This window comes from Vulpes lagopus, chromosome 8, assembly GCF_018345385.1.
Source record: "Vulpes lagopus strain Blue_001 chromosome 8, ASM1834538v1, whole genome shotgun sequence".
Taxonomy (NCBI): domain Eukaryota; kingdom Metazoa; phylum Chordata; class Mammalia; order Carnivora; family Canidae; genus Vulpes; species Vulpes lagopus.
In genome coordinates this window covers 17,168,651-17,190,670 of record NC_054831.1, presented here as the reverse complement: position 1 = coordinate 17,190,670, position 22,020 = coordinate 17,168,651, and the positions used below count along the sequence as shown (strand labels likewise).

The 22,020-nt window shown below is 39.3% G+C and overlaps 1 protein-coding gene across 1 annotated transcript in view; it reads right to left on the bottom strand.

Moving 5' to 3' along the window:
- The window catches only part of R3HCC1 (R3H domain and coiled-coil containing 1), a gene marked incomplete at its 5' end in the record, with an annotated part of 49,575 nt that overhangs the window by 8,486 nt on the left and 19,069 nt on the right, over positions 1–22,020 (bottom strand). The window lies entirely within an intron of this gene.

Genomic DNA, 22,020 nt, shown 5'->3' with positions numbered 1-22,020 from the left:
CCCGCCCCCCCCGCGCTTGAGAGCACACCATCTCCTAGCATTTTTTTAATAATATTTTATTTATTTATTCATGATAGAGAGAAGCTGAGATACAGGCAGAGGGAGAAGCAGGCTCCATGCAGAGAGCCCGACGCGGGACTCGATCCTGGGTCTCCAGGATCACACCCTAGGCCAAAGGCAGGCGCCAAACCGCTGAGCCCCCCAGGGATTCCCCCATCTCCTAGGATTAACCAAGTTCAGCGCTTTTGAGTGGCTCCTATGTCCTAGGTGGTGGGGTACCAGATTTTCTGGTCCAATGCACCCCTCCCGAAGGACCTAACAGAGGAATAAGGAGCAAGGAGGCTTGTGGGCACCAAATATTTCAGCACCTCTTGCCCATCACTGCCCTTCTGCTGCCCTCATTGATGGAATCTGCAAAGAAGTCCTGCTTGACGCCAAGGGGTCGCTGACAAGATGCACTAGCCTTGTGGGTAACTGGGGGAGGTAGCCACCTGCAGGCCATCAAATTATACTACTCTGCTACATCCACAAGTAACTCCAGCACCCACCTTAATTGGGGCTTGAAATTCTTGCCTCAAACAGCTCCTGGCTATTAATATCTAGAAGACCAGAGTAGAAATCCTCAGGCATCCTACGAGGTGCTGATCGTCCTGAATCCAGAAGCTCAGAGCAAAGCAAGGCCCCGAACTAACAACATTTAAAAGATGGGACAGTCTGGAGGCACCTGCTCTGGGGTTGAGTGTCTGCCTTCGGCTCAGGTCATGATCCTGGGGTCCTGGGATCAAGTTCTGCATCGGGTCCCCACAGGGAGCTTGCTTCTCCCTCTGCTTATGTCTCTCTGCCTCTCTCTGTGTGTCTCTCATGAATAAAATAAATCTTAAGAAGAATAAAAGAGAGATGGGACAGTCTGAATGTGCCCTGCAGTAGGATACTGGCAAAGGTTACGGGCACAGCATACCTCAAAAGGTGGGCTAGGAGAAGAGGCCTGGGAACAGGAAAACAGAAAAATTAAGATGCATTTTTGCTTTCTCACAATTTTTTCCAGAGTATTTCTTAAGAAGATGGTGGTGTTATATCACATTTACGAAGACTATCTTTCTAGGTAGTTTGAAGAGTAAAAAGGACCTAGAATAAAGACAAACCCAGTACAGGGAGAACTCAAGGGAGCCAAGTCACGAGTCTCTTTTCTGGGCATGGTTGTGAGGAGCTTCTGAAGGCCTGACAGATTCTCTGCCCTCATCCTGGAGGGGCTTGCAGTCCCTGAGGGAGCAGAGGATGGGAGGGTGACAGGAACAACAAAAGACACCCTTTGGGTTTCTGACCCCACCAGCCCCACCCACCGCCTTAGAGGCTTCAGTGAAGTGAGAGCAGGCCTGGAGAGAATGCTGAGTGGCCACATGATGGCACTGTTTCTCTGACCAGGCTTCCTTGCCTGGGAGGTACCTGGCTGGGAGGCAAGCCCACTTAGCCACAGCTATGGACCAGATCTGACCTGGGAGAAATATGCCCGGTGACTCAGGAAAATAAAGGCCCAACTTTCTCAACAAAGTGGTTGTCTCACCCCCAAACAGAGGGACAAGTCAAAAACACAGAAAACAAACCATGCCCTCACCTCTTCAGAGCTGGTCTGCAGTACAGATGTACAGCACATTCAGAGAGGGTAGAAATAAAGCTCATAGAGGAAGGCTGCCCCTGAACCACTTCTACCACACCTTCTTCAGGTGGCTCAGAGACTAAACAGAAAAAAAAGGCGTCAGCAGGCAGGCCTCCACATGGGTGGACGTAGTGAAGGGATGCTTAGATAAATGTGGGAGGGAGTCAGAGTGTTTCTACCCACACTATTTTGGGACAATATTAGGTGAGGATAAAATGGGCCCTATTAACCAGAGGTGAGTAAACAGAAGAAAAAGCAGCACAAAGGGTATGTACAATTTCTACAGGAGAAGAAGAAAGGAAAAGCACATAGCAGGAAAATGAGCAGAGCAGAGAATAGAGGGTAACAGTATATTGGAAGATTCTCTTGAGAAAAGAGAATAAGATTTCAGTTAATAACTGCTTCACATTCCCAAGGAAATCAAAGAAATCCTGATTTCCATGTCACAGCGGATAAACCAACAGATTGAGATGAAAGAGAACTGTCAGAACCATGGGAAGATGTAAAAGAGGCAATCATGTTCATCACAGAAGCAGCAAAAACTAGAGCCAACAAAGCAGGGACTGCTGAGTAAATGCTTGTGGGAAAGAAGATGACTATTTACATAAAGCTTGCCATCTACACTGCACTCATTAAATCCTCACAGCAGCCCTTTCAGATGGAGATTGTTAGCCTACTGTACGAGAGTAAACTGAGGTTTAGCCAAGGACACGCAACTACTAAGTGCAGAGTTGGAACTCACTCAAATCTAGCTTTAGCCTGACTACCACACCCATGCTCGGAAACCCCACAGGATTGAGATTCTCCATCTTTAGAAAGTCATTAGAATTGTCTTGGAGGCCAGGAGCCAGATTCAGAAATCAGGAATGAAATAAGTTCGATGAATCCAATCAGCTGGAGAAGCACACTGGTATGTGCTATAGATTTTTACTCAAAAGAGGAGGTATGATTATGAAAGAATTGAATGCAGGGGACATGGGGTTACAAATAGTCCCATCTGATGACATGGACCAAGAGTTCCCTGCTGCCAGAGTGTCTTCTTCGTGTTTAAGGTGAAGTTTAAGAATATCCAGTTTATGATTGTTATTGAAAGTTCTTGTAATGTTTGCATAGTTTGGCATATCAGATAATCTAACACATTAGGCAGTGATCCCAATTTAAAATGTGAAATAGATCTCAGGCTTACAATTTTAAATGGGCAGATGTAATGATGTGGCAAAAGAAAGGCAAAAGAATTGTAGATAAAATTAAATTTCTTTACAACTTGCAGCAAGTCGACAAATACTTGAGAGAGGCTGAATAAGAAATTCCTCTGGTAGCTCACAACTGTCTTAGTGTTAATGTTTTGCTAGAGGCAAAAATCAACCTAGCTTGACAATAGCTTGGGCCTCCTGGATCCTCTAAGTTTTCTTTAGCATATAAAATCATTTTAGAAACTTCCTTTGTTTTAAAACTTTAAGTATGTAATCATCAATAGCTCCTCACAACCCCAGTACAGCTCTTTCTCCCCACCAGTCCGGACCTGGTGCTTTAATCAAGACATTTTTTTGCAACAAAAACATCTCGAGAATTCTTTCTTGACCATTTACTCCTGGCCCATATCACATCAGTTAAGAGTACTTGACTAAGTTGGTAAAAAGTATTATAATATTAAAGAGAGCTGGATTTACAGTATTTTAAGATCAACAAGAGTTGTTTAACAGCACAGAGAAATGTTTTTGCTTTATAGTTCACAAGGTCATCCATTTGATATGCATTTAAAAAGTGAGGACTTCTGAAATATAAACATACTTTTCCCTATTCTTCCCACTAAATACAACTAAAAACCCTGGACATTATATATAAAACAAACAGAAGGAGGCTGAAAGGTAGAGAGAAGAAGGCTGACGAGCTAGGGAACTCAGGATTCAAGGGAAAATGAAGTGGTATATTTCTTGGGTTTTCTTTATGCCTCAAATTCCCAGACTTGGAGCATGAAGCCAACAACCCAGAAACATCGAAAGACACAGACAAACAAACCAAAACAAAAACCTAACAAATGCCTTTTTTTTCTCTCTTGCCAAAGAGGCAGGCTAGCAAGAAAGAAAACTTTTAGACAATAACTGTTCTACTACCCCAGCCAGGCGTTGTCCTCACTCAAACCCGCAAAACATAATATAGGAGTACTAGACTGTCACCTTCATCACCTTGTAATAAAGTGCCACAAAGACAATGTCAGAGAAGGCCCAGTAGGGAATCAGGACTTTCATCCTCTCCAGGCAGTAATGAGCCCTGGCCCCTGCCTACAGTGTCAGTAGAGACCACTAAAGAACCTAATTTCCACCCCCTACTCACCCTCCTCCTCACTCTCCCCACTGGAGTGATGGCATAGGAGGCCTAGTGGACAGGAGGACTTTTATACCACCCAGAAATCAAGAGACCATGTCATCCCCATGGTGTCACTGGAAGCCATGTGGGGAGCAGCAAGGCAATTCTACCTCTCCCAGCCAGGAAAGTATCTCTGGAGGCCTGCTGGGAAGCCAGAACTCCCACTCCTACCCATCAGTAATGACTCCACCTAAGTTGTCAATGGCATATCAGTGGGAAACCTGAATTTTAGACTCCACCTGCAGCAACATGGCAATGCCTCCCATTCCCCTGTCAGAATGGTGTCAGAAAGAGATAGCTAACAGAGATATAGTTAATATCCAGAATCTCATAACACCCAAGATGTCCAGAATTCAATCAGAAATAACTGGGGATAACAAATACTAGAAAGACCTCAGATTCCATGAAGAAAAGGCAATTGATACAAACACTGAGATGCCAGAAATTTCACATTATCTGACAAAGATTTTAAAGTAAATGCTTCTACAAGCAATTGTGAACACACTTCAAATAAATTAAAAAGAAAAAAGTCTCAGCTAAGGCATAGAACATGTAAAAAGAAGAACCAAAAGGAAATTTTAGAACTGAAAAGTATAATGAAAATAAAAAGCTCAGTAGCAGAATGGAAGAAGAAAAGGAAAGAACCTATGAACTAGAAGATAAAACAGAAATTACCCAATCTGAACAACAAAGAGTAAACAGACTGAAAACAAAAATGAACAGAGACTAAGGGATCTGTGAGACTTTAACAAAATGATTTTACATATATGTTATTAGAGTCCTAGGGAGGAGAAAGAGGGTGAGGTGGAAAAAGTGAACAAAACAATGGCTGAAGACTTCTGAAATTTGGGGGAAAAATCTACTTGGAAATTTGCAAAGGGTCAATTTTCCAAGAACACATAGCAATTAAATCTGAAGAAATCAAGACAATCTCAGATAATGGAAGAGTAAGAGAATTTGTTGCCAGAAGATCTAGCCTAAAAAGAATAGCTAAAAGAAGTACTCTAAACAAAAAGGAAACAATAAAAGAATTTTAAAACATTAGAATGGAGAAAAGAACACAGTAAGCAAAAATATAAGTAATACAATAGACTTGCTTTTTCTTCTTGAATCTTCCAAATTGTGCTTGACGGTTAAAGCAAAAATTATATGTAGTGGTTCTAAATGTATGTAGAAGAAATATTTAAGACAATGTATTATAAATGGAGGAGGTTAAAAGGACATAAAGGGAGTAAAGTTTCTATACTCAAATTGGTAAACTAAGAACACCAGAAGATTGTGGTAAGTTATGTGACATAAGCTATATTAAGAAACATTTTAAAAATACTATAGGTAGGTCAAAATGGAATTCTAAAAAATGTTCAAGTAACCCACAGAAAGGCAGGAAAAAGAATGCAGAAATGGAAAACAAAGAAAACAGGATGCCCAAGTGGCTCATTCAGTTAAGCATCTGACTCTTGATTTTGGCGCAGGTCATGATCTCAGGGTTCTGAGATTGAGCCCCACATTGAGCTCCACACTGGGCATGAAGCCTGCTTAATATTCATTCTCTCCCTTTTCCTCTGCCCCCCAACCCCAACACACACACACACACACACACACACACACACACACACACACACACACACATACACCTAGAAAGCATAGTAAGGGATGCTTGGGTGGCTCAGCAGCTGAATGTCTACCTTTGGCTCAGGTCATGATCCTGGGGTCCTGGGATCATGTCCCACATTGGGCTCCCTCCAGGGAGCCTGCTTCTCCCACTGCCTAGGTCTCTGCTTCTCTGTGTCAGACATGAATAAATAAATAAAATCTTTATTTAAAAAAAAGGAAGCATAATAAAGTAGCAGACTTAGACGGGAAAATATCACTAATTACGCTAAATGTAAATATTCTAAATACTCCAATTAAGACAGATTGTCAAAATCAATTTAAAACCATGATTCAACTATCTACTATCTGCAAGAAGCTTACTTGAAATATAAAAATATAAGCAGGTTGAAAGTAAAGGGATGGAAAAAGATCTATCATGCAAACATTAATCAAAAGAACACAGGTGTGTATACTAATTTCAGCTAAGGTAGACTTCAGAGCAAAGAAAATTACTTGAGACAGAGAGGGACATTACATAATGATAAAAGGGTCAATTTACCAAGGACATGTGGGGATCCTAAATGTGTAAGTGCAAAATAAAAGAACCGCAAAATATAAAAAGCAAAGACTCAGAAATGAAAGAAGAAATGACAAAGTCCACAATGATAGTTAGAGATTTTGACATCTCTCTTTCAACAATCGATAATGAGACAGAAAATCAACAAAAATATAGAATAATTCAACAATACCATTAATAAACAGGACCTAATCAACATGGCTGGCTGAGTTGATAGAGCATGCAACTCTGGATCCCAGGGTTGTAAGGCTGAGCCCCAATCTGGGTATAGAGATTACTTAAAAATAAAAATTTTAAAAGCGGGGGGAGAAGAAAATATAAACCAAAGAAAAAAGAAAGTAGAAAGGAAGAAAATATAAAATGAGTAGAAATCAATGAAATTAAAAATAGGAAAACAATAGAAAAAATCAATAACCCAAAGAGCTAGTTCTTTGGAAAAAATCAAGAAAATGACATGAAAGAAAGAACACACAAATTACCAATATCAGGAATGAAACAGGAGATATCACTACAGACATCAAAAGTATAAGGAACTATAATAAACAACTTTACACACATACATTTAACAATTTAGTGAAAAGACCTACTCCTAAAAGGTCACTTAGTGTATTCCATTTATATAACCTTTTTGGAAAGACAATTTTTTTAAAAGATTTATTTATTTATTCATTCAGAGAGAGAGAGAGAGAGAGAGGCAGGCAGAGACACAGGCAGAGGGAGAAGCAGGCCGCATGCAGGACTCGATTCTGGGTCTCCAGAATCACGCCCTGGGCTGCAGGCGGCGCTAAACCGCTGCGCCACTGGGCTGCCTGGAAAGACAAATTTTTAAATGGAGAATAGATTTGTGGTTGAAGGGGTTAGAAACAGGAGATATGGGGGATAGCTGATGGAGGGGAGAGGAAGTGGGTGTAACTAAAAGAGCTACAGGAAGAATCCTTGTGGGACCCCTGAATGGCTCAGTAGTTGAGCCTTCGGCTCAGGGTGTGATCCTGGGATCCAGGATCAAGTCTCATATCAGGCTTCTTGTATGGAGCCTGCTTCTCCCACTGCCTATGTCTCTGCCTCTCTCTCTCTCTGTCTGTCTCTCATGAATAAATAAAATCTTTAAAAAACAAAAGGAAGAATACTTGTGTTCTATATCTTAACTGTGGTGGTGGGTACAAGAATCTACACATGTAATAAAGTTATGTAGAACAAAATACACATGCTCACAAACACAAATAAGCACAAGCAAAACTGAGAAAATCTGAATAAGACTAGTGGATTGTATGAAGGTTAACTTCCTGGTTGTGATATTGTACTATAGCTCCCAAGATGTTGCCACTGGGGAAAACTGGATAAAGGGTACACAAATACAAATACACAGGATCTCTGTGTATTATTTCATACAACTGTATGTAACTCTACCAATTCCTTAATAAAAATTTCCAATTAATAAAAAAGAAAGATTTAAAGAAAGATTTAAAAGAAAGATTTAGGGATCCCTGGGTGGCGCAGCGGTTTGGCGCCTGCCTTTGGCCCAGGGCGCGATCCTGGAGACCCGGGATCGAATCCCACATCAGGCTCCCGGTGCGTGGAGCCTGCTTCTCCCTCCGCCTGTGTCTCTGCCTCTCTCTCTCTCTCTGTGACTATCATAAATAAATAAAAAATTTAAAAAAAAATAAATAAAAGATTTAAGTATATTAAATTTATAAATGCAAGTTGTGTTTAATAACTTCATAAATATGAGTAAACCCAGGACCAAATGCTTTATAAAAAAAGATTTTATTTATTCATGAGAGACACAGAGAGAGAGAGGCAGAGACACAGACTGAGGGAGAAGCAGGCTCCCTGCAAGGAGCCCAATGTGGGACCCGATCCCAGATCCGGGGATCATGCCCTGGGCCAAAGGTAGACGCTCAACTGCTGAGCCACCGAAGATCCCAGGACCAAATGTTCAAGAGGAATAAATTTGTTTAGTCATTTCAAATTTACCAAAGTTGTTCTCATTTTCTGTAAAATATATTAGATATATAAATAAAATTATAATAGTTATAACTTGAAATTTAAAACAATGAAAACTAGATATTTAAATGTGTTACTTTCATAAGCTAGTATAACTTAAAAGCTAAATAACTATAAGGAATATTTTGTGAATAAAAAGCCAGTCTCATGAGAAACTACCTAAAACTACATGGACTTCAAAGAAAAAGCAAAAGAAGATTAAAGCAATTGGGGAAAATATGAATATAGAGGCCTGCATTGTAGATCCAACATATGGATAATTAGTATACCTGAGGAAGAAAACAAAAGTACTGGAACAGAAAAAAAAAAAAAAACTAAAATTGCAATATTTTGTAACAAAGGAAAACATAAAGGTATAGATTAAAGTGGCCTTACCATGTTCCAGAAATAAAAAGATAGATAATGATAGATAGATAGATAGATAGATAGATAGATAGATAGATGATAGATAAATAGATAGATAGACCAACTAATGGCTGATAGAGATCATGGCAAAACTCTTTTCTCTGGGCATTAAAAAAAAAGACAGATATCATTATTTAGACAGAATACAAAGGGTAAAAATCAAGTGGCTAAAGATTTCCCTAGCAACTCATAACCAGAAGAAAATGGAACAATATTTAGGGAAAATGTTAAGACCAGAAAAATCTATAAACCGTGATGGCAACTGGAAGATGTTTTCAAACTTGCAATGACTTATTAGCCTGTCTCTCATAGATATTCTGCTGAGGAAATGGAGTGGTCCTGGCCTAAGGTGGAGATGCCAGGACATTGGCAGACACCATTTATAGACAGCCGGTCCTTGTCCTGCATAGTTTAAGTCTCAAGAATTTTGGAAAATCCACAAACAACTGAAATTGTTTTCTCTAATGACCTAGTCAGTCTATTCCAGAACTGCTTGCCCAACCAATCTCTTTGATAGCTGCCAACTAATGACCTTAATTAGAAAAATAAAATTCATTCTTTATGGACTAGCACCTTCCCCCCACATCCTTGCCTTCTTCCCCTTTTCTTATATAAGTCCTTTTTTTGTTTTCATTTCTTCTTCTTTTTTTTTTCTGTCTTTGTTAACTGTTAAGAATCTAACGCTGTTCTTGGTGTACTTGTGAGTTAGTTAACAACTCACTAAATGTTTCTTTGCTTGGACATTCATTATCCTTTCTAGGAAGCTACTAAAAGACATAATCCAGACCACCAAGGGATGAATAAAAATAAATGACTTACAAACTGGAACGTCATGAGAGAAAACACTTCATGATGAACATTTAATTTGCTTAAATACTTAGTTCAATAAAATAATCACAGCAAGGTTGCCTGGGTGACTCAGTTGGTTAAGCATCTGCCTTCAGCTCAGGTTGTGATCCCAGGGTCCTGAGATCAAATCCCACATCGGGCTCCATGCTCTGTGGGGCACCTGCTTCTTCCTCTGTCTCTGCCTCTCCCTCTATGTCTCTCATGAATAAATAAATAAAATCTTAAAAAAAAATAACAGCAAGAAAATGGTATACAAATATTATAATTCTTGAAGGAAGAGCTACAGAATATAAGCAGAAAAAAAGCATTTTTTTATCACAATAGATTAGGACAGGAACCCCAAAATGCATTCTAGAGTGTGGAGGAAGGAAGAAGGGCATATAACTGAGGTAGTCAATAAGTAATATTTTTTCCAAGTAACTAGCTCAGCTAGTTACATTAGTTAATAAGAAAACTTAACCTTATAGCAAAATATGGTCAAAAATATAATACAAGGAGGGGCAGAGAGCTTAAAAATGGATTAAAAAGAGGTGATGGAAATAACATTAAATAAAGCCTTTGTAGCAAAACCATATATGGGATATATATATATATATTCAATTATATTATACACATTAAAATTGATTCAAAGAGCAACATATCATTCTATATTCTTTACCAAACTCACACCTAGGACAACACTATGAAATTCATTTATGGATCTCAATAAAATAGTCAAAACACCACATGGCGCTTAATGGGCAAACAGTAGAGATACCACATTAATTTCAGAGCAAGCCAGGGATATTCATCAATGCCTTTTTTTTTAAGATTTTATTCATTATTTAAGTAATCTCTACACCCAACATGGGGTCAAACTCACAACTCCCAGATCAAGAGTTCCATGCTCTACACACTGAGCCAGCCAGGCACCCTTCACCTTTTTTTGTCTTTTTTTTTTTTTCTAGAGGTACTAGTAAAAGCAATTCGACAAAAGAAAGAAAACCAGAAAGGACAGGAAAGGTTGGAAATTCAATGAGATCAAATTGTCATTGTCTGCAGAATCTTTTTTTTTTTTCACATAAAATTTCAAGATCAACCAAGAAACTCTTAATAAGCAAGAACTGTCTCCAGAAATGAAGACCATCTGTAGCTGAGAAAGTGGGAATGCTAACAGAAGGACAGAGAAAGGCAGGGGTGGGGAAGCTGGAAAGGGCTGGGCTAGAAAGGAAAGTGTAGAGAAGAGAGGACTGGCTAAAGGTGAAGGGGCCAGAGGAAGAAAGGAAGGAGAAATCCACTCCCAGACCCTGCTCTACCTGATTGGCCTCTGCGTGGCCATTCCCTGTTGGGTCCCCACCTCAGACCTAATCTCTGAAGCTCTGTGTTGTCCTTCAGCTCCTTGGAGACCACTTGTCAGGCTTGCCAGAGTTCTAGCTCTGTTCTTAAAGGGCCAGAGTATCAGGAACCCAGATGGGGAATGGGGTGGGGGTAGGGGTGTCTCACTGGTAGGTTGAGGGGCACAGGCAAGTCACATCTCAGCCTCCAAGCTCCTGCCAGGGACTCTTGATGAGGAGTGACTGCTGGTGTTTTCACACCCACCCAAACCCAGATCTGTCTTCCCCAATTCAAGTGCCAAGTCACATCAGATTCTATGGCCACAGTGGGACTTACAGGACAGAAGGGAGAAATGAATGTTAAGACATTGTAATGGCACAAAAACAGGGACTGTATAGGTAATACGATGACACTAAATTCGTATCTTTCAATAGTTACTCTGAATGTGAACGGGCTAGATGATCCCACCAAAAGACGGGTACCAGACTGGATAAAAATTCAATGAGAAAACATGGCACAAAATTGATGTCCTTGATTTAAAAAAAGACAACAAAAAAAATTGAAAGAAAACATACTAAAATGTGGGCAATGGTTGCCTGTGAATGATTTTATTATGAGTTGTTTTCTAGACTCCAGCACCTTTCATGCAAATTTTCTAAAATACATCTATAGAATATGTGTATTTCCATAATATATGGATAAACATATGCTATTTTTATAAGCATAAAAAAGACACTTGTTTTTCAATCTTCTCAACCACTCGGGTAACACTACATGCAAATTTAGCAAAATTTTTAAAACTTAACCAACCAAACATTTTTTAAATGACCCTCCCTTAATTGCAAAACCCACAGATTTCCAGTTCTCCCCAGTGTAGCCAGCTTGGACAGGATCTAACTTACATGAGCTGAGGCAGTGGGGAATGCTTTCATTTAGCATCCTCATTTATTGGGCTCCTACTGTGGGCCTGGCATTTTCCATACATTACCCCATGTCATCCCCAATGAAATCCCCCACTTGGCAGACATAAAATTGGACTCCCTGCATTCAATAAATGGCAAACCATTGATTTGCTACTAGAAAGCAAAGCTGGGATTCAAACCCAGGGAAATGGTCTCAAAGTCTGTACTCTGTCCCCTATTCTAGTAATTTCCTAATACTTTCTAGCTGTGGAACCCTCAGTTCAAACAAATGCCACCTGATCTATTAGTTTGCTAGGGCTGCCTTCATAAAATACTTCAGACTGAGTGGCTATATATAACATACAACTTTTTCCCCCCACAGTCCAGAAGTTAAGATCAAGGTACTAGCAGGGTTGGTGTCCTCTGAGACGTTTCTCTTTGGCTGGCAGATGGCTGGCCACTTGCTTCTTCATGTGGTTGTCCCTTTGTGCATGTGGGCCCTTGGTGTCTCTTTGTGTGTCCAGATCTTGTCTTATAAGGACGTCACCCATACTGGATTAAGGCTTCCCCTAAGAGCGTCATTTTCATTTAATCATCACTTTTTTTTTTTTTAAGATTTTATTTATTTGAATGGAGGGGGAAGGAGCAGAGAGAGAGGAACAAGCAGACTCTGTGCTGAATGTGGAGCCTGATGTGGAGCTCAGTCCCATGACCCATGAGATCATGCTCTGAGCTAAAATCACAAGTCCAGTGTTTCCTGACTGAGCCACTCAGATGCCCCTAATCACTACTTTAAAGGTCCTATATCCAAATATAGTCACAATCTGAGGTACTAATGGTTACTTAGGCCTTCAACATATGAATTTTGAATGAACACAATTCAGCAGGTAACATCTGGACTCTAACACATAGATGTGACCTGTTTGGGCTCAAGTGGGGCTGGGAGGCTGGGATCCCAACTCTGCATTCACTCCTTAATATTGCTTTATGGGTTCAAGGAAGAATAATTAGGAAATCATTACTATTTATGATCTTAAAAAAAAGAAAATATTCAAAGAAACTCAGTAAATTAAAACTCTACATGTGAGGCATTTCTATGAAAATATAGATGGCTCCATCAGCTGATTTCCTATGAAGACTACCACATTTCATCTGATATTCCTCAGTGTCCTTCCACACTGGCCAGAAAAACCGGATTATTTTTCCCTCATCCAGTTCTCAAATTTCAAGGATAGAAAGCACTCCAGGAGGTAGTAAGCTTTGTCCTTATATATGTATATTCAAAGATGAAATATTAAGTATTTTGGATAGTAAGCATATTGGATACTCAGGGAATGGATCATTTTTAGACATCTTCCTCCTCTAGAAAACAAAATTATTTTTGTTAACAATAACATGGTAATCAGTAATAAGCATTATTGTCTTAATTTTTTCTTTAGCAAGGATTAACATTTAAAAAAAGAATAAATTTCAATTTAAGGATCTTCAAATTCAGTAAAATATTTCATGCATGAACTAAAATATGCACTTACCAAACAAAAATATATCAAATACTTTGTATTCTTTCAGTATTTTAAATTTTAAACACAAGTAAAACTCCAAGTGGTCATAATTACAATGACATGATTACTGTAACTCATGCTATTTCTTTTGTATTTACAATTGCTATGCTATCCTGGTAGATTTTGAATCTACTGTTTATTTATCTTTTCCCTATGGTAAGCTTAATCTTTCTTTTTTTCTTTCTTTCTTTCTTTCTTTCTTTCTTTCTTTCTTTCTTTCTTTCTTTCTTTCTTTTTATTGGAGTTCAATTTGCCAAAATATAGCATAACACCCAGTGCTCATCCCATCAAGTGCCCCCTCAGTGCCCATCACCCAGTCACCCTCACCCCCCGCCCACTTCCCTTTCCACCAAGGGAGACAGAACATGAGAGACTCCTAACTCTGGGAAATGAATCTACTGTTTAGACACAAGAATAGGGGCACCTGGGTGGCACAGTAGTTGAAAGTCTGCCTTTGGCTCAGGTAGTGATTCCAGGGTCCTGGGATTGAGCCCTACATCCCTCCCCACAGGGAGCCTGCTTTTTTTTTCCCTCTGCCTATATCTCTGCCTCTCTCTCTGTATCTTTCATGAATAAATTAATAAAATTTAAAAATAAAATTAAAAAATAAATACAGGAATATGTATGATCATAATGGTTGAAGACACGAACTGTGCCTAAAATGAGCTTTAAAGATTCCAAACTATTAAGAACTTATTTTCTTTTTTTAAAAAAGATTTATTCTAGAGAGAGATTGTGCACCCACAGGGGGAGGGGCAGAGGGAGAAAAGTCCAAGCAGACTCCCTGCTGAGTGATAGAGGCCGACTCTGGGCTCAATTTCAGGACCCCGAGGTCATGACCAAAGCCAAAATCAAGAGTCCGGCACTCAACTGACTGAGCTACCCAGGCACCCCAAGAACTTACTTTCAAAACACATGTGTGGCAGCTTACTGTATCACTGTGAATTCCCTGAATTAGCTTCCAAGTATAAGGTTTACTAAAGATGGTAATAAATATGTTCCATTTGAAGCTTACATGACCATGGCCATTATTTCGAACTAAGACCGATAAATTGTTTTTTCAGAAAAGCATTTATTTCCCACATGGTTTAGAATTGTCAGCACATGGTGATAAGAAAAAGCAGACTGGGTTTTATTGGTTTGATAGTATTTGTAGAAAATGCATCCCCTTGGGCCCATACTTGGAAGAGAGGGCTCAGATTCTGCTGGTGGAATCAGGGTGGAGGTCAAGTTGAGAGCATAAACCAGGAGTTTAAGAGACATGGAAGGATAGAATCAACACAATTCGCTGGCTCTTCTCTTTCACTTTCCAATATACTATAGGTTTCTGGCTTCCTCCTTCCCACTGGCCACTCTTCTGGGCTCTACTTCTAGTCAGTCTCTAGAAGCTAGAATGCCTCAGGGCTCTGCCGTGGGTCAAGCTTCAAGTTTATTCCTCCCCTGGTTTCACCATCTCAGTAAATAGAGCAGCATCTACCCTCTTGTGCTGTATCCCTCCAAATACCATGTTGAAGTCTGTGACTGCATTTGGAGACAGGGCTTTTAAAAATGCGATTATTAACATCAGTAGGGTAGACCCTAATCCAACATGCTGGTGCCCTCAGAAGAGGAAAGTTGGACACAGACACACACTTTACTAGGTTAAGGAAATTTCCTTCCCTGGTTTATTTCCTTCCCTTCCTAGTCCCTGGTTTATTCATTTATTAAGTTATAAATGTGTTGAATTTTGGGAGGCCTGGGTGGCTCAGTGGTAGAGCACCTGCCTTCGGCCCAAGGAGTGATCCTGAAGTCCCGGGATTGAGTCCTACATTGGGCTCCCTGCATGGAGCCTGCTTCTCCCTCTGCCTGTCTCTGCCTCTCTCTCTGTCTTCATGAATAAATAATAAAATCTTTTTTTTTTTTTTAAAGATTTTATTTATTTATTCATGAGAGACACACATAGAGAGAGGCAGAGACACAGGCAGAGAGAAGCAGGCTCCATGCAGGGAGCCCGATGTGGGATTCGATCCTGGGACTCCGGGACCACACCCTGAGCGAAAGGCAGATGCTCAACCGCTGAGCCACTCAGGCATCCCAATAATAAAATCTTTTAAAAAATGCATTGAATTTTATCATATGCCTTTTCCATCTACTGAAGACTTTGTAAGATATACTTTAATCTGTTTGTGTGGGCAGGGCTGTCAATAGCCTGTATGGTGAATGAGAAGGTGCTCCTTCCTCCAGGGGGACACAGCCTCATGCCAGGCCCCAGAGCTTGGAGGCAAAGCTTCAGCTGAATTTCAGCCACCTTCAACTCTTCAGCAAGATGCCCACATATAGCTTATAACTGTAAGAAGTCTGGCTCCAGGCCAAACCCTATGTATAATGGTTCAGGTCTGACTGCAGGCAACTATAAAGGCTTTGCCTGGCAGCCCTCATGGGATGGGGGTGGGAGTAGAGAAGCTGCCTTCCCAAGAAACTTGATGCACAACCTGTGCAGTGCCAGCCAGGGACTCAGCTCCCTAGCCTCCTCCCAGCCATGCTCTTACATATACCTGCAATATCTACATTCCTAGCCTAAGAGTCTTCACTGGAGGAGGAAGGGGGTCAGCTGAGACACTGCTTAGATACCTCTGCATCTAGCCCTTCCCACTCCCCCCCCCCCCCCCATTCCCATTCCATCAAACAGCAAGAGTGTTTTTTCCCTGGGCTCCCTGGACAGGTCTTCCCCACTTCACTGATTCAGCTAACCTTTCACTCAGTGCTGTTTCTTGGAGAGAAAAGAGAACGTTGGGAAGCCAATGTCCTTTCTTATGTAGCCTCTTGCTTACACTAAGTAAATAAAGGCCTCCCTGTTACTTCTAGTTTGGCTCCTAGTCTTAATTGACATCTGGCAGCTCTGTGACAATGTACATGACCATGTCTGGTGACCTGGTGGTAAAGGATGTTAGATTTTCTAATATTAAATCACCCTTGAAAAATGAGGATAGGGGATCCCTGGGTGGCGTAGCGGTTTGGCGCCTGCCTTTGGCCCAGGGTGCGACCCTGGAGACCCGAGATCGAATCCCACGTCGGGCTCCCGGTGCATGGAGCCTGCTTCTCCCTCTGCCTGTGTCTCTGCCTCTCTCTCTCTCTCTCTCTCTGTATGACTATCATAAATAAATAAAAATTAAAAAAAAAAAGAAAAGAAAAATGAGGATAAAGCCAAATTGGTAATGCAGGAAATTTTTTTAAAGATATTTTGCTAGTAGGTTTGCTATGATTTTTAATGGCTTGATTTTTTTTTTCTCTTCATTTTTCAATACTAGCATGTACAGGTATAAATCTTCCCCTAAGGGATCCCTGGGTGGCGCAGTGGTTTGGCGCCTGCCTTTGGCCCAGGGCGCGATCCTGGAGACCCAGGATCGAATCCCACGTCGGGCTCCTGGTGCATGGAGCCTGCTTCTCCCTCTGCCTGTGACTCTGCCTCTCTCTCTCTCTCTCTCACTGTGCCTATCATAAATAAAATAAAATAAAATAAAAAAGTTAAAAAAAAATTTTCCCCTAAGTATCTCTTTAGCCCCATTATGTAACTCTTAATATGTAGAAAAACAGCATGGACAAAGACATTGTTGTGGGTGCATTTCTAGCAGGTTCAGGGTCAGTGAGGAGGCCTATGTGGCTACCCATTTTCTATTTTCGAATATAATTTACTGTCTGAGACATGAGTTATTTAGGAATATTTCATAATGCCCAAATGTATGTTTTGTTTAAATTATGACCATTTAGACCTACAGAAATAGGTATCTAGCTTAATGGTATTATGATCAGAGAATATAAATATGATTCTGATCTTTTGGGTCTTTTTTGTGACTTGTTTCATGTCCTAGTGGATGGCCAACTTTTGTAAATATTCTATGTAAACTTAAAAAATGAATCGTCTAGGGGGATCCCTGGGTGGCTCAGTGGTTTAGCGCCTGCCTTCAGCCCAGGGCGTGATCCTAGAGTCCTGGAATCGAGTCCCACCTCGGGCTCCTTGCATAGAGCCTACTTCTCCCTCTGCCTGTGTCTCTGCCTCTCTCTCTCTCATGAATAAATAAATAAAATCTTTTTAAGAAATGAATCGTTTCACGGTGCCTGACTGGCTCTGTCAGAGGAATGCATGACTCCTGATCTCAGGATTTGAGTCCAAGTCCCCCACAAGGTGTACAGATTACTTAAATAAATAAAACTTTAAAAAAATGAATAGATTCTAATCATTGTATGCAGAGTTGAAGATACTCCTTTAGATCAAGCATGCTGTGTGTTTCAAATCTTCCACATCCTCTTAATTTTTGGTCTACTTGATATATGAGTTGACCTCACTCTATCAGAATGCAATGCATTAAAATTGACCAACGAAATTTGATTTGGCAATTTCTCTTTTTAATTTCATCTTTAACTTACATGCTCTGAAACTATATTATTGGGTGTATATAATTGTAGAAAATATATATCTTCCTGGTAAATTGTTATTATTATTATTGAATTATGACTATCCTCCACATTTGAACCCTAAAATGTTTTTTCCCTAAAGTCTATTTTGTTTGGTATTAGAGTAGATAATACCAACTTCTCTATATTTTCTTTTTCTTTTTAAAAAATATTTTATTATCTATCTATCTGAGAGAGAAAGAGTATGAGCAGGAGGGGAGGGAGAAGCAGACTCCCCGCCGAGCAGGGAGCCTGCCTTGGAACTCCATCCCTGGACCCCAGTGGGACCATGACCAGAGCTGAAGACAGATGCTTAACTGACTGAGCCACCCAGGTGCCCCAACTTCTCTTTTAATACAATTTTTTAAAATATTTATTTATTTATTTATTCGTGAGAGACACAGAGAGAGAGACAGAGACATAGGCAGAGGGAGAAGCAGGCTCCTTGTAGGAGCCTGATACAAGACTCGATCCCGGATTCCAGGATCACAACCTGAGCTGAAGGCAGCTGCCCAACCACAGAGCCACCCAGGTGTTCCATTAATATAAAATTTTTGTGTATCATTTTTTAAGTCATCTCTTGCAAACAGCTCAGAAATAGCTCTTATTATTTGAAAAAATTGAACAGTGTCTTTTATCTGACAGGTTCAATTCAGTTATGATTACTGACATCTTTTCGTTGTTTTTTTTTTATCATCTAATTTCATACTCTCTATTAACCAAGACTTTTTGTGCTTCTGTTTTTATTTTTTTCCTATCTTCTGCTGGGTTTTTCCTATTACCCTTTTATATTCTAGTGGTTTAAAAGTTATTCATTCAGAGCACCAGGCTGGCTCAGTAGGTGGCTTGAGACTCTTAATCTTGGTGCTGTGAGTTCAAACCTCACACTGGGTGTAGAGATTACTTAAAAATAAAATCTTAAAAAAAAAAGTTAGTCATTCAATATCTATTTTTAGTAGTCATCTACTTTTAAAATACTGAGTTACAACACTTACATAGAAATACGTATTCTTCAAGTTTATTCATCTCCAAGATCGCCTTCGCTACTCTTGAACTTTTGTATTTCTGTATCAAGTTTGGATTTTGCTTTATAATTTTCACATGTATGCACCTACACATGCATGTGCATACACACACACGCACACGTTTTGTTGAGATTTTGATTGGGTTTTCACTGAACTTAGAAGAATGGACATTTTTACTCTATTAATTCTTCTAATCAAAGAACGTGCATATTTTTCATTTATTAAGGGTTTTAAATTTTTTTCTCTATATCATAGTTTTCACTGTAAAACAGTCATTCTTAACTAGAGATAGTTTTGCACACTTTTTAAAATAGCAGTCCAAACTAATTGACCTCTACAACAAATATTTATCCATTCCAAAGTGTCAATAGCACTCTGAAATGGTATTATACTTCTCTTGCTAGATTTTTGTCTCCAGTAATTTGATATTTTTCAGGCTTTTGCATATAATATCTTCAAGTTCTTTTATTTAAATTTGTTGCTAATACACACAAATACAATTGACTTTTGAAATATTGAACTCGTGTCCAGTGATTTTGCTAAAATTAACCTTTCAGGTAATTTACCTATAGATTCCTTGGATTTGCTGTATACACAATTGTACCACCTGTAAATAAATACAGCTTTATTTCATTTTTCCCAGTCTTATACTTTTTCTTTTTCTTTGCCCTCCCAAACTGGCTAGAAGTTCCAGTACTATGTTGAATAAGTGAAATAAGTGAAAAGCTTTCAGCATTTTTCACCACTACATATGATGTTCTTGGCAGATATTATAGTTGATAATTATCATATTTTTCAAAATTATCCTCCATTCTTAGCTTGCTAAAGAATTTTTTCTCCCTTTAATCATGAATAGGTTTGAATTTTTAAAAAAGATTTTATTTATTTATTTGACACAGAGAGAGCACAAGCAGGAGGAGTAGCAGGCAGAGGCAGAAGGAGAAGCAGGCTCACCACTGGGCAGGGAGCCCAACATGAGGCTCAATCCCAGGACCCTGAGATCATGACCTAAGCCGAAGGCAGATGCTGAAGTGATTGAGCCACCCAGGTGCCCCAGTGTTGAATTTTATCAAGTGTCTCCATTTGTCAAGATAATTATGTTTTTTTCTTCTTGTTTCCCCCTTTTTTGTGGTGAACTGGTTGATTTTCAATTATTAAACTTCTCTTGTATTTTTGGAATAAACTGCCCTTAATCTTGATGCAGTAATTTTTCTTTTTTGTAATATACTTGTTGGACTTTTGTGACTAGAATATGCTGACCTTATAAAATGAGTTGGTGAGTATTCCCTATTTTTCTATTCCTCAGTAAAAGTTTGTGCAAAACTGCTATTTATTTAAATGGTTGGAAAATTTTGCCAGTGAAGCTATTTTGGCCTGGGGTTTTCTTTGTGAGGCTTTTAACAATAGAATCATCTTTTCAATAGATATCAAACTATTCAGCTTTTCTTTTTCTTGTCCTGTCAGTAGGGTAAGCTGTGTTTTAAAAGTGTACAGTTATTCCTAACATCTGGAGCATAACTGTATGATCTGTAATGATGTACTTTTAACAGCACTCCAACCAGTCTTAAAGGTTGACTTGCTTCAAGTTAACAGACTCCTTACTTGCTGACCTAAGGCCTTTGATCAGTAACAGAACTAATTTATTCTTTGAGATCTGCCTTGAGGAGTGAAGGACCAAACTTTCCCAGGCCACAGAGGCCAGCTGGTCTGAAGATGCCTTAGCTTTCAGACTAGCCCAGCAATTTCTTAGCAAGATATTCTTTTTTTTTTAGGTCACAAAAATGATTTTACTGACCTCCCTTTCTGAATCTATATAGACTTTGCCCTCCTCTGCAGAAAGAACAGAGTATTCCTGCATATCATGAAACAAGAACTAGACCCCCTTGCACAACCTTGAAGCACTGAGATAACATTTGTAGCTCACATCACCAAGTCTGCATGAAATCAAGAAATGTTGTAGGCCATTGCACTCCTTTTGCTGATTAACTACCATAAACTCCTTAAAAAACCCAGGAGCCAGGCAGAAACCTAGGTTGGCTTTTGGTCAAGAGTCTGCCTTCTTCCTGGGTTGCTGGATTCCTGAATAAAGCTCAAATTTCTTTCCAATCAAATACTTGTCTCTTGAGTAATGGCCTTTCAAGTGACAGGCAAGCCAAACCTGGGTTCAGTAACATTGTCTCCTTTTCTTTTTTTCTTGATCAGTTTTGCTAGAGATTTCACAACATTATTCATTTTGCTAAAGAACCAAATTTGGGGTTTGATAAATTTCTTCATTGTACATTTGTTTTCTATTTCATTAATATCTGTTATGTTTATTTCCTTCTTCTAATTTCTTAAGTTTGTTATTTTTGCCTAGATTCTTGAGATGGAAGCTTAGACTGCTGGTTTTCCAATTTTCCTTTGTTTCTGGTATATGCATTTAAGGCTAAGTACTGCTGTGGTGGTACCCCACAACTTTAGTATATTGTATTGTTCATAATACTTGTACTAACTTTGTGATGTCTATAGGATCCAGATCTAGGTATGAATTATATTTTATTTAATCTGTTTGGAATATATTTCCTGAGTTTGAGAACCCATATATCTCATCAATTCTGGAAAACACTCATATTTCTCTTTGAATATTGTGTTTCTTCTATTTTTAAACTTTCCTTCTGGACATCTAGTTACATACATGGTAGATATTTTCGACCTTTTCTTTTTCTTTTTTTTTTTTTTTAAGATTTTATGTATTTATTCATGAGAGACACAGGCAGAGGGAGGAGAAGCAGGCTCCATGCAGAAGCCCAATGCAGAACTCGATCCCAGAACCCCAGGATCACGTCCTGAGCTGAAGGCAGACGCTCAACCGCTGAGCCACCCAGGCGTCCCATGATAGACCTTTTCACTGTGTTTTCTCTCTCCTCCTCCTCCTTCCACCCTTCACCTACTGTTTCCCTCAGCTTTTCACCCTTCTATCTTGCATTTGGGTAATTTTCTCAGTTCCATTTATAGTTTACTTATTCTTTTTTAAGATATATCAATCTGCTATTTAACCCATTCATTGAGATTTGGTGAATAAATGAACAAATATACTTTTATGTTTAGAAATTATATTTTCTTTTTTAAATATCTGCCTAGTCATTTTCATAATTTGATTCCTTTTTATGCTTTAAATTATTTAGTATATTTTCATTTTTATATTCATAAGCTGTGAATCACTTTAGCTGAATTTTGGGATCTAACCCTGCTATCCTCTGGGTTAGCTCTCATTCATGCTGGATTGTTTCCTTGTGTATTCTATAACTGAGAGCTATGAGCCTATCTTCAGCAGTTTTATCTGTGCAGATTCTATACA